General features: G+C 37.7%; 1 pseudogene; it reads left to right on the forward strand.

The window, feature by feature from the left end:
- The first annotated feature begins 3,815 nt into the window (after positions 1-3,815).
- On the forward strand, positions 3,816-4,247 carry LOC143602834 (E3 ubiquitin-protein ligase RHA2B pseudogene; annotated as a pseudogene).
- The last annotated feature ends 10,849 nt before the right edge of the window (positions 4,248-15,096 follow it).

Here is a 15,096-nt window from a genome sequence, read left to right on the forward strand (position 1 = left end):
CCAATTTGACGGTTCTATTCAAATATAGCAAGCTCCACATATTCACATTCTTCATACAAACAAGAATTTTACAGTTAATCACATATTCACATATCACCAAAAGTAATATAAATGGTACATTTATCTATGGATTAAATTTATGATATGCATGTGGTCCATAGTTTGAAGTTTGAACGAGACATTAGTCTTTTGTTTGCACTTGGATTGTGAATATGTTCTGTGGTCCATGATGTATGTAACACATATGCATGCTTCATTAATGTTTGACTTATGTGGATGTTAACTTTGGAGCATCTCTTCGTGGCTAATCTTATTTTACAATGGAGGTTAATTTGCAACCAAATTCATCAACCACTTTTGCGGTCACAAATCTTGCGACTGGTTTCCGATCGCTAGTTTTGTCGTTGGCCCTTGTGCGGTTCTCGACTAGGTGTTTTGCAGCTGCTACTTGACCAGATTGACAACAATTGTTAATTTCACAACCTGTTGTGATCCCAGTCACTAAATTTGCGACAATTCTTTTTGGTCACAGGTGTTGGAATTCTAGCCAAAAACACGAACATGGAATTCGATCTCTACCTAAATCGATTCTTTTAGGTTATATATTTATTGACACTAATTACGTACCCATAGCCATCTATTTAATTTATAACTTTCTAAACATAACATATTATGACTAACTCCTGCTTTCTAGATTTTCAAACTAACAAGACAAACATACATATTATACAAACAAACTTACTAAGTGATAATTCTAGACATTCAAACTATTAATTTAACTCTTTACTTAGCACTTCAACTTTCTCTTTTAACGTGTTTCATGATTAACCTTCAACATGTGGTAGTGTATTTAAAAGTTTTGCAATATGTTGAAGATTCAACTTCACTTAGATTTATATATCTAAGTTTGTTGCTATTTTGTATCTTAGTTTGATTGTTTGCATGCTTAATGCTAAAGTTTGTTGCCTTATTTTATTTTATCTTGTCTTGAAGAGCTAGCTATTTGTCAAGAGACCATAACATTTTTGTTTGAACTTTCTTTATATAAAGAATCCAAAACCAATAACCAATAAACTTTGAGTATTGGAAAAATATCATTACCATTTATGAGAACATAATTGAAGACTTTAAGATCTATGAGCTGCTAATAAATGTATGTATATGCTATGCAAGTGGATGATATAATTACAGGCTTCAGAGATCCAGAATGTCTGATACATCCTTCAAAAACATGTGTTTCTGAAACCATCAATAATATATGATGTCACAATAAAATATTGTTGCGAATCAAAACGCTTTAAATAGTATTCTCACATAAACTAAGCTGTATTTCAGAGAAACATATTATTAAAAATATAAAAATAGGCATATTGATATGGATTATATTGTATATTTTTTAAATATTATGTGTTATTTAAAAGTTAAAATTAAAATAGTCGTATTTTGACATTAGATAATATTCTAGGAAAATATTTGGGAACGAAACTTGTTGCTAAAAGGATCCTCAATGGTGTTGTATGTTGCTTTCGTCTTGTCCGTTCATGAGTAAGTTTGTGATCACACTGTAAACGCTTACAAGTTTCATAAGTTGAAGCTCTAAAGATACTCATACAGTCGAGCCAACATGCGTGTATACGTAGTAAAGAAAATCGAATGGTTAATAATATGAAGACTAGAAAAGTCACCATTAAGAATTTAAAGATTAGAAACTTAATATAATAGCATAAAACAAACGTTTTAAATTGTTATGAAAACACAACAATTTTTGAACTGTCGTATAGCTTTTGTGATAACGATAACGACTCCTAAACCATTAATGACAACTTGGGTCCATTGACCATTGTTCAAACCCATATCTATCTTCTTCCAATTATTTGTTTTGATTAGGAAGTTTATAACTTTTATATATTAATTCATATATCATAATTCATAAAAGTTATGATATGTTATTCGACTATTTACAATTTCGCATACAAAACAAAGTGACTCCACATCGATATTTCTTTTAGCTTTGGAGGTCAATACGAATATCCTTTCCAACTCGGAACGCCAAACCAAGATGCAAACCTTATTTGGAGCATGATTGTTTTGTTTTTTTAAAAATGATACTGAGAAATCACACGATCAATCCAAAACCCAACACGTGCTATCATTCACCACCTGTAGAACTACATTTTTGACACAATTGAAGTTGTCTAAATTCGTCCAATTCCACATCCGAACTAGGCAATTTGTACCAATTCCACGCATCGCATATCAACCCATCATCATATATAACTAGTATGAAATGTTTTACACCCTTTTTTCCTCTATAAACCAAACAAATGTGGACATCTTTAACCACATGTTTAAACAAACACTTCAATATGATTCTCATCATGACAATATCGTCCGAATTATTTTTTAAACTTGTTTCCAATGCCCGGTAGTGACATCTTTGCATACAAAAGGTTTTCACGCCCTCGATGTGTACTTGATGAATTGACCAATTTGCCCTTCATTAAAGTCCCTCCTTTTCCACCTTGCACCGTCACCACCACTTGATGAGCATAGCGAGATTCACTTACCATGGTGACTCCAACCCTAACCCACCATATTTATTCGGATTAATTGTTCGTTGCCATGCAACCCAATTAATCTTCTATTTTTCGTCCAACCCGTCCTAAAAACAGACCCTTCTTAACCAATCCAATTTCTCCAAACCCCCATCGAACACCCAAGCCAAAGAAAAATATTACGTAGACAACAAATTAAGAACCGGTTTTATTACGCTAACCCAACCACCAAAAGAAAAATTATTCGCTTTTCAAATTGATAATCTTTTTTCTGAATAGTTCCCTCACCAGATTTCACACCTTTATCAAGTTCATATTCCCTCCAAATTGATTCGTAGCCCATACATCAAATAAAAACACCTAAGAATCCTATTAAATTTATAAAAACAAAAAAACTTTTAATAGTTTTAGTAACAAAATAAAATTTGGATTCCAATTCCATATTTTTGAACGAAAACAAACATAGAATTGTTTAGGTACTTCGTACTGGGGCTAAACAATTTCGGTACCGAATCGGTATTAAGGTTTCGAGTTTCGAGATCGGTATGGTACGGTACCAGTATTTCCTGAATTTTTACCTTCAATACCGGTACCGAACTAAATACTTCGGTACCGATACCAAGAATTTGTGATTTTCAGGATCGGATTTTCGGTACCGGTACCGTACAAAGCTCATCCCTACTTTGTACGGAGTGATCATCAGCTGGTCCAACCTAGCTGTACGCATGTATGGAACCCTTAAGCGTGTCAAAGTTATCTCCAGTTCTGGGAAAATCCACTCACCTGAAGAATCACTGGTAAAAACCCGGACGCCCTCAAGAGATCAAAAAAATCTCAGTCTTTCTTCATTCATGTTATCTTCAAAGTGTTGTTATCTGTGAGGATTAAAGAACTTAAGTGTTCATTAAAAAACTCATCATCATCATCATCATCGTACTCAGTATATCCCGCCAATAGCAAAGCTATGGTAGGATCTGAGGAGGGTAAGATATAGACAGCCTTACCTCTACCGTACAGGAACTCATACTTTTTAATTTCTACCACTATACCACATTTTCCATTAAATTAAATTGAAAAAGGAAAAAAAAAACATTCGACCAACCAAAAGACTGAAACCATAAAGAATCTAATTCTCACATGCCAATGCCATAAAACCATTGCCAACCCCCACAACTATTTCTGTTGCTTCTCTTCTCTTTACCCGCCGCCTGCTCCTCGTTATTTTATTCTTCTTCCACCTCCAAATTCAAATTCAAACCCATGGGCTTACAAAACCAACTCACCGACGTCTCCTCCGACTCACTCCCACTCCTCCTCCTCGCCACCATCGCCACCGCCGTCTCCCACCTCCGCTCACTCATCCTCACCGTCCTCCACTCCCTACACATCCTTAACCACCAATCCGATGACGTCACCACCGTCATCCTCAACCTAATCCCATCCTACAAGTACATATCCTCCGTACAGGATCCAGCGGATTTTTATTGTATTGTGTGCTTGAACCGGTTTAACAACGGCGAGCACGTGCGCAAGCTCCCGTGCCGACACGTGTTCCACAAGGAGTGCTTTGACGGGTGGATTGAGCATCGCAACTTCAACTGTCCGCTTTGCAGGTCGCCGGTGGATGACGTGGAGGTCACGCGCCGGAGATTGACCGGTGACGTCATCGGCTGGTTTGCTGTTAGAGCATGAATTGAATTGACGTGGAATGGAGAGACTTGATTTGTGGATTTGAATGTCTTTTTGTTTTTACCGGTTTTCTGGTTTTTGGTTTTACCTAATTTATTATTAGGTTTTTTTTACTGGAAACGGTTGATGGCAATTTTGACATTTAGAGTGGTTGTTTTACTCTCTGTTTTTTTTTTGTTTTTTACTTCTTCATGTTTTGAAGAGGGGTTTGGTTATGGTTTTTGTGTTCACTGTTTTGTGTAATATGGTGGTTTACTTTGTTACTCAAATACATAAAATGAAATAAGGAGTTTTTACCTTTTACTCTTCACACGTGTTACGGACTGAAACCATTGCAAGGTATGAGCCTTGTTTCACATCGGTTGTATAGGCAACAGATGTGGGGTTTATAAGCCAAATGAGTTCCCTCACCTATCAGACTAGTCTTTTGAATTGAGTTCTTCTGTTTGGCTTGTAACATTAGTATCACGGCCATACAACCGCGGGCCAACGTCCTCAAGGGCCCTCAACATTGTAACAATGCACCCTCCTCAAGGGCCAATGATATGAGCTCAAATATACACATTATTATATAAATATTTCATACACTTTTAAATATTTTAAGCCATGTTTTTATTTAATATTATTCTTATCTGGTTCATATGTGAGTTTAAAGGCATTAAGTCAAAACGAGCTAAACATATATATTAAACGGACTTGGTCTAAATAAGAAAAATAAATAAATCATGATCTGGTGTGTTAATTGAATTGTTTCTAAGTGTATAAAATATTTATATAATAATGTGTATATTTGAGCTTATATCAAATATCCCACACTTAAACCTCTTTCGTCCCTGAAAAAACCATTTGCAATGGAATCATAATCGGAAAACCGGTCTTAAAAACATTTAGGTTATTTTAAAGCTCAGATAAACGCAAAAACCGCGATTGTCGATATTGTTGTCCACTTAAACCCATGCCTAAATCTTTACCGGGACAAATAAGATCCGACAATAATATTACTCAGTGGTTTACACAATTAAGACCCGCTTATTTTCAGCTTTTACCGGTAAAATATAAATTTCTTAGACTCCTATGACTCAAACGAAAATAAAACAAATATCACGTATATAGCAAGTAAGTCCAATCAAAGCTAACAACGCAATCGCCAAGAGTCCCCGGCAACGGCGCCAAAAACTTAATGTGCTAAAAGTAGTCTAATATTTATTAACTAAAAATAAGCTAATGAAGACACTAAGTAATAAATCTAGACTCTAATCTTAACTAAAACTACTAACCGGCAAGTGAACCGGTCGACTCTAGTACAGCTAAGTAAGTCCGGATATCGAACTCACGAGACTCTTTAAATTACGTAACTAGCTAAATTAGACTCTACTAACTTACGCGGCTATTTATTTTATATATTGAGGGGGGGGGGGGGTTATTATAATACTATTAATTAAACTAATATTAAAATCTAATTAATAAAAAAAAACAAGTAAAAACAAAAAGAATACTTTTATGAATTTAAATCAGACGACGATGAAAAACCACCTAGGCTAGAATCCCCAAAGTTTCGGTTATCAAATAGTTGGAAAATAATAGTTATGGAACTGGGTTCGTAAAATAGACACTTAAAAGAAAACCCGAACAGCCAACGTCCTCGTTGGTCATGGCCACGTTGGTCACGGCTGGCTTCCTCCAGGCCACCACTCCATGGGCCACCACTCCGAGGTTGGCTTTGATACCAATGTTACAAGCCAAACAGAATAACTCAACCCAAAAGACTAGTCTGATAGGTGAGGGAACCCATTTGGCTTATAAACCCCACATCAGTTACCCATACAACCGATGTGGGACAAGTCTCATACCTTGCAATGGTTTCAGTCCATAACACGGACTTACGGTGATTTACTTTGACTTACGGTGATTTACTTTTTTTAGTCAAATGCATGAAATGAAATAAAGAGTTTTTACCTTTTACTCTTCACGTGTTACAATGATATGGTGGTTTACTTTGTAAATGTTTTTTTGTTGGTTTTGATGTACTTGTTATAGCAAACGAAAAAACAAAAGAACTCAAAACTATAGTCGGGTAATATAACATGATGGGTAGGTAAAAATCAGTTTGGGTTGTAAGTCGAATTGGTTAGGCCAACTTTAGTTAAAACTAGTTTGGGTCGTAAGCCCTGGTGAAAAGTATTTGAACCCTATATAAATAGGTTTGTGTCGTTTTGAAATCGGTTCAAGTTTACAAAACGGCATTTTGGTCGATTTGAAACCGGTTTGTGGAGAATCAAGTCAGGTTACGAACCGGTTTCGACGAGGACAGAGGGAACTGGTATACAGGCAAGCGGTTTGGGTCGGGTTGGAATTTGTTTGGACTCAAATAGGTTTTAGGGGTGTCATTGGGTCGGGTTACTAAACGGTTTTGATGAAATGTATTGAACCCTATACAAATAGGGTTGGATAATTTTGAAACGGGTTTGAGCATACAAACCGGCATTTTGGTCGGTTTGAAACCAGTTTGAGGAGAATCGGGTCTGATTACGAACCGGTTTCTAGAGGTGCACAAATAACCGGACCGGTTTTTTTTTGCCCGGAAAAAAACCGGTTCGGTTAATAACCGGACCGGTTATTAACCGGTTTTTGTATATGAAAACCCTAACCGGTCTAACCGGTTAGGACCGGTTTAGAAACCGGTTAGAACCGGTTAATAAACCGGTTTTTTTATTAACCGGTTTTCTAATAACCGGTCTAACCGGTTAACCGGTTTTTTTTTTTTTTTTTTTGTTTAGGGTTTGGGGTTTAGGGTTTAGTTTGGAAGACCGAAGCCATTCTTTGCTTTCGTTGTTAGGGTTCTTTGCTTGGAAGATTAAAAACACATAACTTTCATTTATAGCTTTTACATAAAAAATACAAACATTAAATCGTTATCGCATATTCGTAACTCAAAAATACAAACATTAAATAATGCTTAGACACGATTACATTAACAACTTGCTGTTTCTTTAACTAAAAACACCGTTCCTTGATTCGTCATCTCCGGCTGCGAACTACTTCCCGATTCGTCCTTCAAGGCCTTGCAAAAGAGCCTTTGTACATGCGCTTTTAAAGTGGAGTTTGCATCTTTGCCATAAAACTTCAAACAATGTTTGCATCGAGCTTTTTGGCTACCGTTAGACATTTCGCATAGGTCGAAATGTTGCCAAACATCATGGTTTCGTTTCGTGGGGATGACCCGAACGACCGTTTCTCCCGTGTTCGAGGCACCCATGTTGACGGATGAAGCAGCACTTTGAGAGGCCATGATAATCGACTACGAAATAAGAGCGTATGGAGTGGTAATGTGGTATAATTGAGCGTGAGATAACAAAATAATCGCGTATGAAATAAACGTTTAGAGCGTTTGGAGTTGTATAATCGAGTGTGATCTAACCAATACCCAACCTAAGCTATATATAGATGTTTGTGGGGGTAAAATGGGGAAAAAAAAAAACGGTCAAAAAATAAAAAAAAACGGCTATATGGCCGTTGCCCAACGGGAAAAAACCGGTTTTTAACCGGTTAACCGGTTTTTTTATAACGGTCAAAAACCGGTTATAAAAAAACCGGTTAACCGGTTTTTTTAATAACCGGTTATTAAAAAAAACCGGTTTTTTTATAACCGGTTATTAAAAAAAACCGGTTTTTTTATAACCGGTTATAAAACCGGTTTTGGCTCCAAATTGTGTAACCGATATCCAAACCGCCGGTTTGTAAACCGGTCAAACCGGTTTACAAAAAACCGGTTTTCTTAAAAACCGGTTTCCGGTTTAAACCGGCAAACCGGTTTTTTTGACCACCTCTACCGGTTTCGGTAATGTGTGGGGAAACCGGTATACATACAGGCGATTTGGGTTAGGTTGGAATCGGTTTGACTCAAATAGGTTTTTAAGGTGGCATCAGGTCGGGTTTCGAACCAATTTGGAATCAAAACCAGATTTTTGCACACCCTTAGAAATGGGTATCGAAAAGTGTGCATTTTTTTGTGCAACGGTAAAACTCACAAGCCCGCGTGTCTTAACGGTACCAAGTGAAAAATAAAACTAACGTGTTTGTTCACTGATTATGTAAATATGCGAGTTAATTAAAAAAAATAGGATAAATATAGAAGAATGAAAATTTGTAATAATAAAAATGGAAAAAGGATAACTAACTTGAAACAATAAAAATGGAAATGGAGTGTCTAGGTTGGTTTTGCTTAAAATATAATAAAAACAAAATTGATGTTATAAATTTCAATGTCCATCTTGAAGCTTCCAACCATATGCAAGAGTGAATGATTGTGACATCTTATGCCTTGGGATACCAAACAAGTTGGAGGTTGTTGATATAAAATTATCATGTTTTTAGAATATTTATTTAAAAAGAACAAAAGATATAATATGATTGTGATGGTCTTACTCTTTGGGATAGATGGTGAGTCAGTCAAGTTGTTTTAATTTATTCTTTTCTGGGTGAATCAAATGTATAGAGTTGAAAAACTTAAACCAATCAAACAATTTTAAAGCTAAAATATAATTTTTCTCCAAAAAGGAGAAAATGGTTACAACCATTATTGATTTTATATGTTACACCATCATTGCAAGCTTGGGTCATACATGACACCATGGCTCCAACCAACACCACACCGGGGTCCTTCGCCATCCAAGATGGCTTGGCCTCCCCACAGGGCACCAACATCACACCGGGGTCCTTCGCCATCCAAGATGGCTTGGCCTCCCCACAGGGCGAAGGCACCTTTAGGTGATGAAGACAAAGAAGGACGACGGATTTGTAGTAGTGTGGTTTAACCATAATACATTTCTGTATATTATTAGGATTAAGGGGGTGTTTGAGTTTCCTTATTTTTACTTCCTTATAACTTATTAACTTATGTAAGTTAAAAGGGTGTTTGGGTAATGTATCCTTTTTAAGTTTTTAAAGAAGGAAAAAGGAGTTTTGATAAGTTAGAAGAGTGTAACTTATCAAAAACTCCTTATATAAGTCAAAAGGAGGTGTACATAAGGAATCCAAACATGGCCTAAGTAAAGATTGGGCGCCATGTGATAAAAAAACTGCTTTTAAACCAATTTGTAAAATGAACCAAATAGGTTTGAAGAAAACTAAGGGGTAGTTTGAGAAAGTAAAAACCCTTCATATTTATGAGTACAATGCCTCCCTCGGGTCAATGATTGGAAGAAGAACCTAAGAAGAGAGCTTAAGTCATCACAGGGAGGATTTAAAGGGGAGGGGGGGTCGATAAACAACCAATTACCAATATCGACGGTTGAGAGAGAAAAGGAAAGAAAAGAAGATAAGAACTCTAAGATCACTACAAAATAATTACTATCTAGACATAACATAAACCACGTTGCATGTGCCTTCTCATGTTTCACTTCACGGAGCATTTGAACATGTCCTGATTTCTAAACATAGACACCGCCAAATATTTGAATCATACCATTTCCGTTCAATTTATAGATACAATGAAGTTTAGGTAACTAAATGTGGCGTCAAACGTGTCATGGGGCAAACACGAGAGATACGTTGCATAAAGATTTGATCGTCGAACCTTTATATTATACTACATTTCTCACCGCAAGTTTACAACCATTTCAATTAAAGTTTCTAGGAACAAGCTTTATTTATCATATTTGTTCACTAGTATTCACATACATCTACCATCTTAAAACTTAAAAGCAACTACAACTTGTCAACTATTGAAGTGTTAAATAGTGATTGTGTTTGGGCGGATAGAAAACCAGTTGATGTTAACAAGTGGTGTAGACTGTACACTGTATTGGGCTATCTTCTTTAGTCCATGGGCCATGGAGGTGGTTTGATGTGGTTACAATTAAACTTAAACTAGCTTTTAGGATCGTGTGATACAACAAGACTGTTAAGCCAAACAAAATATAGACGTAAAATCATTGAATCAGGCATGCATGCTAACTCACAAAAAGTTTACCAATATATAAAACATAAAAAAATAATAACTAAGTCGAAATAGGTAAATAACGTAAAACATAGAAAAAGAATAACTAAGTCGAAACGGTAAAGTAGTATAATACCTGAAATTATACATTTGAAAAAAAAGAAAAATAGAAAACATAATAGTTATTAATATTTACATTAACAACCTATTAACCTGGACTGACAAGATTAAAACCCAATAAAAACCATATTGACTTTGCGAACCAAATTCGGAACCGGTTCTTACCCGGCCGGGTTTAGCTTTTTAAAAAACCCGAGTTGTGCACACACTTGGTTCTAGTGGGCCATATCAAAGGTCTAAAGGCCCAAGAAGGTTGGAACAACCCTCCAATCACCCACTTTACCTATAATAACTTCTATATGGATATACAAGCTCGTTTGATCCAATAGAAAGTTGACTGGCAACCATGTGAATATGTTGTTCGTTTGACTGGTCTTACTGGCCACTCGGACCCGATATTCAAACCAAGACTCTTAAAAGTCGATGTCACCATCTTAAATAATAGTCCTTGTTGACTAGTCAGTAACATTTTAAGGTTGACCATATTTATTTTAATATTTAATGTGTATCTTTGTTTTGCTTGATTACAAATTTACAAGGGTGCAAACAAGTTGAGTTGAGTTAAGGTTTTCTTGAATTACATTTTTAGCTCGTTTAGATAGCTCGTTAGTAGTTTCTTAAGATCAAGTTTTGATCGGCTTGTTTCTGATTTATATAATAAGTTTATTTCTATATTTTAAGTTTTTATATTGCTTATAATTTGAATAATATATATAACAAAATATGTATTATCTAGTTTATTTATTATAACTATAAGCATACAAATCTTTATCATGTATTTATATACTTATTGTTAAATATAATGCACATTTAAACGTTATAGCTTAGTCTAGCTCGGTTTACAAAAGTCGAGACCCAACTCGTTCATTTAGTGAGCTCCAAATAATAAGCTCGGGCTTGTTTAACCTTTGTTTAATTCTAACTTTTAATGAACCATCTTCAAATAACTTATGAACAACTCAACTCGTTTTCACCCATGGTGTTAAGTAGCTTACGAGCAACTAAAATTGTTTACACCGTAGTGTTCTTTCTCATAGTAGAAGTAAAGACTCCAAGCTTCTTATGGGTTGACTCGAGAGTCAACCCAATTGTTTTGTGATTTTATTGTATGCAAATTTGTTGTCTAGTTCCTTGCTAATCTCCCTTTTTATAAAATTTCATCACTAAAAAACCATACTAAAAGTCTAGATTATATTGTTATTATCTTATATTAATCTAGACGGCCGTTAAAAAAGTTAATATTAGTGTAAACGGTACACAAACGTTTTAACGTGGCTACTAAGAAAGAATTAAAGAGATCCTTTTGTGATTAAAAAGCTGTGACATGTGGGGTGTGCTATCACATCATATCCTCTTACTATTGACAGTTTTTGGTGGCTGTTTTGTCTTCAATTTTTACACTTTTGTACTAATCCTACATATTAACTACTATTAAGCTAGTTTAATTAAACAGAATCTCTCTCTTTCACAAACATATCTCTAACTCTCTCTCTACATGTATATATCATATATGTATCTATTCTATATGCCAACAAGATATTATCAAGAGAAAATTCCCATAATAGCCCATTTAGAGAATGTGTTTCAAAGATTATTCTTACTAATTCAAGTTTCCAACTTTGTTCATTTGGTATCTCGTCGCCGACGACATGATAGCGAACACCGACGATGCGTTACTGAAACAAATAGGATAACGACACGTGGCCGGAATCTGTGTTGACGATGCGTTATGTTGCTAACGTAGGGTAGCAGCGATGCGTTAGTTGATAACGCATCGCTGCTACCCTATGTTAGCAATATAAACACATCGTCAACCCTATGTTATGTTAACACATCGTCGGTGTTCGCTAACATGTCGTCGGCGACGAGATACGTTTATGTTGCTAACATAGGGTAGCAGCGATGCGTTATCGGCTAACACATCGTTGAACCCCTGTTTTAAACATTAACGCATCGCTGCTACCCTATGTTAGCAACATAACACATTGTCAACCCTATGTTATGTTAACACATCGTCGGTGTTCGCTAACATGTCGCCGGCGACGAGATACCAAAGGGACAAAGTTGGAAACTTGAATTTTGGGGGACAAACTTAGAACCACATTCTATAAATGGACTATTTTGGGAATTTTCTCTATTATCAATGTTAGCTATATTCATAAAATATGTATCCTAGCTATCTATAGATAGTAAATCTTAGAAAATGATTTGCAACATACTTGACAAAACTTTATGTAATAAGTGATACTAAGGTTATATGTATACACCACTAGTGGTGCCGATATGGCGCCTCACCCTTCACTAAAGTACCACGTCCCTTTCTAATGTCAATGGTTACGGGGTCTCTTTGGGCTAAACCACATAGGCCACGTCCAGTTTTTTATTTTTCTTATTTTTAGTTAGCTATCATAAAAATACATTGTAATGCTAACAACTAACTTAACTTTTTACTTTTTTTTAAGTGTTTTGTTTTCCAATTCTATTTTTTTTAATATCAACTTTTTCGTGTGTCTATTGTGTCACTTTATTTTTAGGTATTTACTTAGTTTTCGAAAAGAAAGTGATTTAGTTATATATACACATATAAATTTGAAGAGGTAGGTCCCAGCAGAGCCCAGTTGGACTCGCAAGACTCACCTTGAACAGGGACGTCTGCGCAGAAACCAACTGGATCCGCAGGACCAACCATGCTCAGAGACGTGACGTCCTTACGCGCAGTACGCAAGCTGTTCCCGCAGGAAATGCCTCCCAATGGTGAAGGACTCCGCCTGTCCCCGCAGCCTCGGATACAAGCCATCAGGGAAGGCCACCCGCGCAGCAAGGCTACACGCACAAGGCACTTAGCTCTCAATCACTCAGTGTCACCTGAAGGAATGAGCGAAGCCGGGAACAATCCCGCACAAGGGCGGGATGGGGAATACTCCCGCCCAAATAAGCCAGTCCGTACGATACGGGAAGATCTTCTGTACTGTACCTGACGAGGTATGGGAAAAAGATCTGACTAAAGATACGACAGCTTATTGACAACAGTATGGCGAGCAGCATGCTCCTGTACTGTATGTCACTATTAGCCGATGCCTTCTCACCAACTACTGCCATACCACGTGCATAGCCGGCAGTTGGTGGAAAAGGAATAGTACACAGCAGGCCTGGTCACTATCAGCCGCTGCCTACCCACCAACTACCAGCAGGGCACGTGCGTAGGCCACTGTTGGTGGAACAGGAATACTGTTGCAGCCGGCCACACCTCCTTGGAAACCTACCTTCGGCTATAAATACCACAAATGGTATGACCATCTTATCTATTATCATCATATCTTATCTTGTATCATCATATTATACCTGATATCTGCTCTAGCAATCTCTTAATATACATTTATATTTAAAGAGCAATCTAGTCTGATTCTCACGCCGGAGGGTGGTCACAAGGAGGAACCCCCCCTTCTCAGTGACAAGCTCACGGTGTCTGTTTTGCAGGTTATCTGAAGAACCATCTTCTCTGGGTCTAACCCCTCGTGGGAAACATCTATCTAACCCCCAGGTTACCCGTAATCTGCCCGGGGTCCGGTTAGTGTTTCTTCATTGGCGCCATCCGTGCATAAAGCTAGAACATTTCTCCAGTTTTTTCAAACTTTTAGAAAGATGGTTAAAGAAACTCCGGTAACCACAACCCCAGCTACTGGGGGGAATACCGGCAACACAGTTTTTACAAGCACTACCCCGGTTACCCAAGCCGGGGCAAGTGAAGTAAATTTTACGAACACTACCCCAGTTACCCAAGCTGGGGCAAGTGCAGTAAATAATCGCTCACTGGGATTCACCGATACCCAGTTAGAGAAACGAACAAGACTCCCCCGCCAAACACTCGATGAAGTTAAGGCATGGGCGGAGGCACGTCAAAAGGAATTCCAAGCTGAGTTGGACGAACGCTTGCGTTCCGTCCAACAGGCTGACGAATTCGAAGAGTACTTGGAAGATGACTCGGAAGAATCCGACTCCGACGCGAACCCTCGCCATAGGGCAAAAGGGAAGCGTAAGGAAACGGACTCCCAACCGAGAAGGCATTTTGGACAAGCCTTCAAACCAAAAAGCACAGGTGGAAGTCCACGAGACTTCTCCAAAACATTCAGACCAAACGTTGCAAATGTGGGAACGTCCAAATTTGCAAGGGACATTGCGGAAGCAATCGCCCCAAAAAGTGCCAAACAAATGTCAAGCATAGGCACATATGATGGTATATCTGACCCCGATGATCATTTGAACAGATTCATAGCGGGGGCAACCGTCAGTAGTTGGACGGAACCTACGTGGTGTTACATGTTCCAAATGACGCTTGTGGGGGGCTGCTAGAGCGTGGTTCGATCGTCTACCGGTCAACCACATCTACGACTGGGCAGACTTCCAACAGAAGTTTAGCCAACACTTTAGCCAGCAAAGAAAGTATACCGAGGAGCAATGGACAATCCTCAAATGCATTCGAGAGAGATGAATCTTTGCTGGACTTCATCACTCGCTTCAACTCGAAGAAGCTAAGTCTGGGTAACATTAGCGAAGATCTTGTTCGCGCTGCTTTAATCCAGGGCGCGAACGACCCAGAGCTCATCCGCACCTTAACGGGTAAAGATGGCATGCCATCCACATGGGATGCCATCATGACAGCAGCTAAACGCTTTGCGGAAACGGAGAAGCAACTGGGTAGAGATCTCCCTCAGAGCACAAACCTCTACACCCAGAAAACAAGGGAAGACAACGTCCTTACCGCCCGATTAAACAAAAAGCGAAAGCTAGGCATTT

Source organism: Bidens hawaiensis, unplaced genomic scaffold (assembly GCF_021521415.1).
Source record: "Bidens hawaiensis isolate Kalapana, Puna unplaced genomic scaffold, B.hawaiensis_p1.1 tig00059908_1, whole genome shotgun sequence".
Lineage (NCBI taxonomy): Eukaryota > Viridiplantae > Streptophyta > Magnoliopsida > Asterales > Asteraceae > Bidens > Bidens hawaiensis.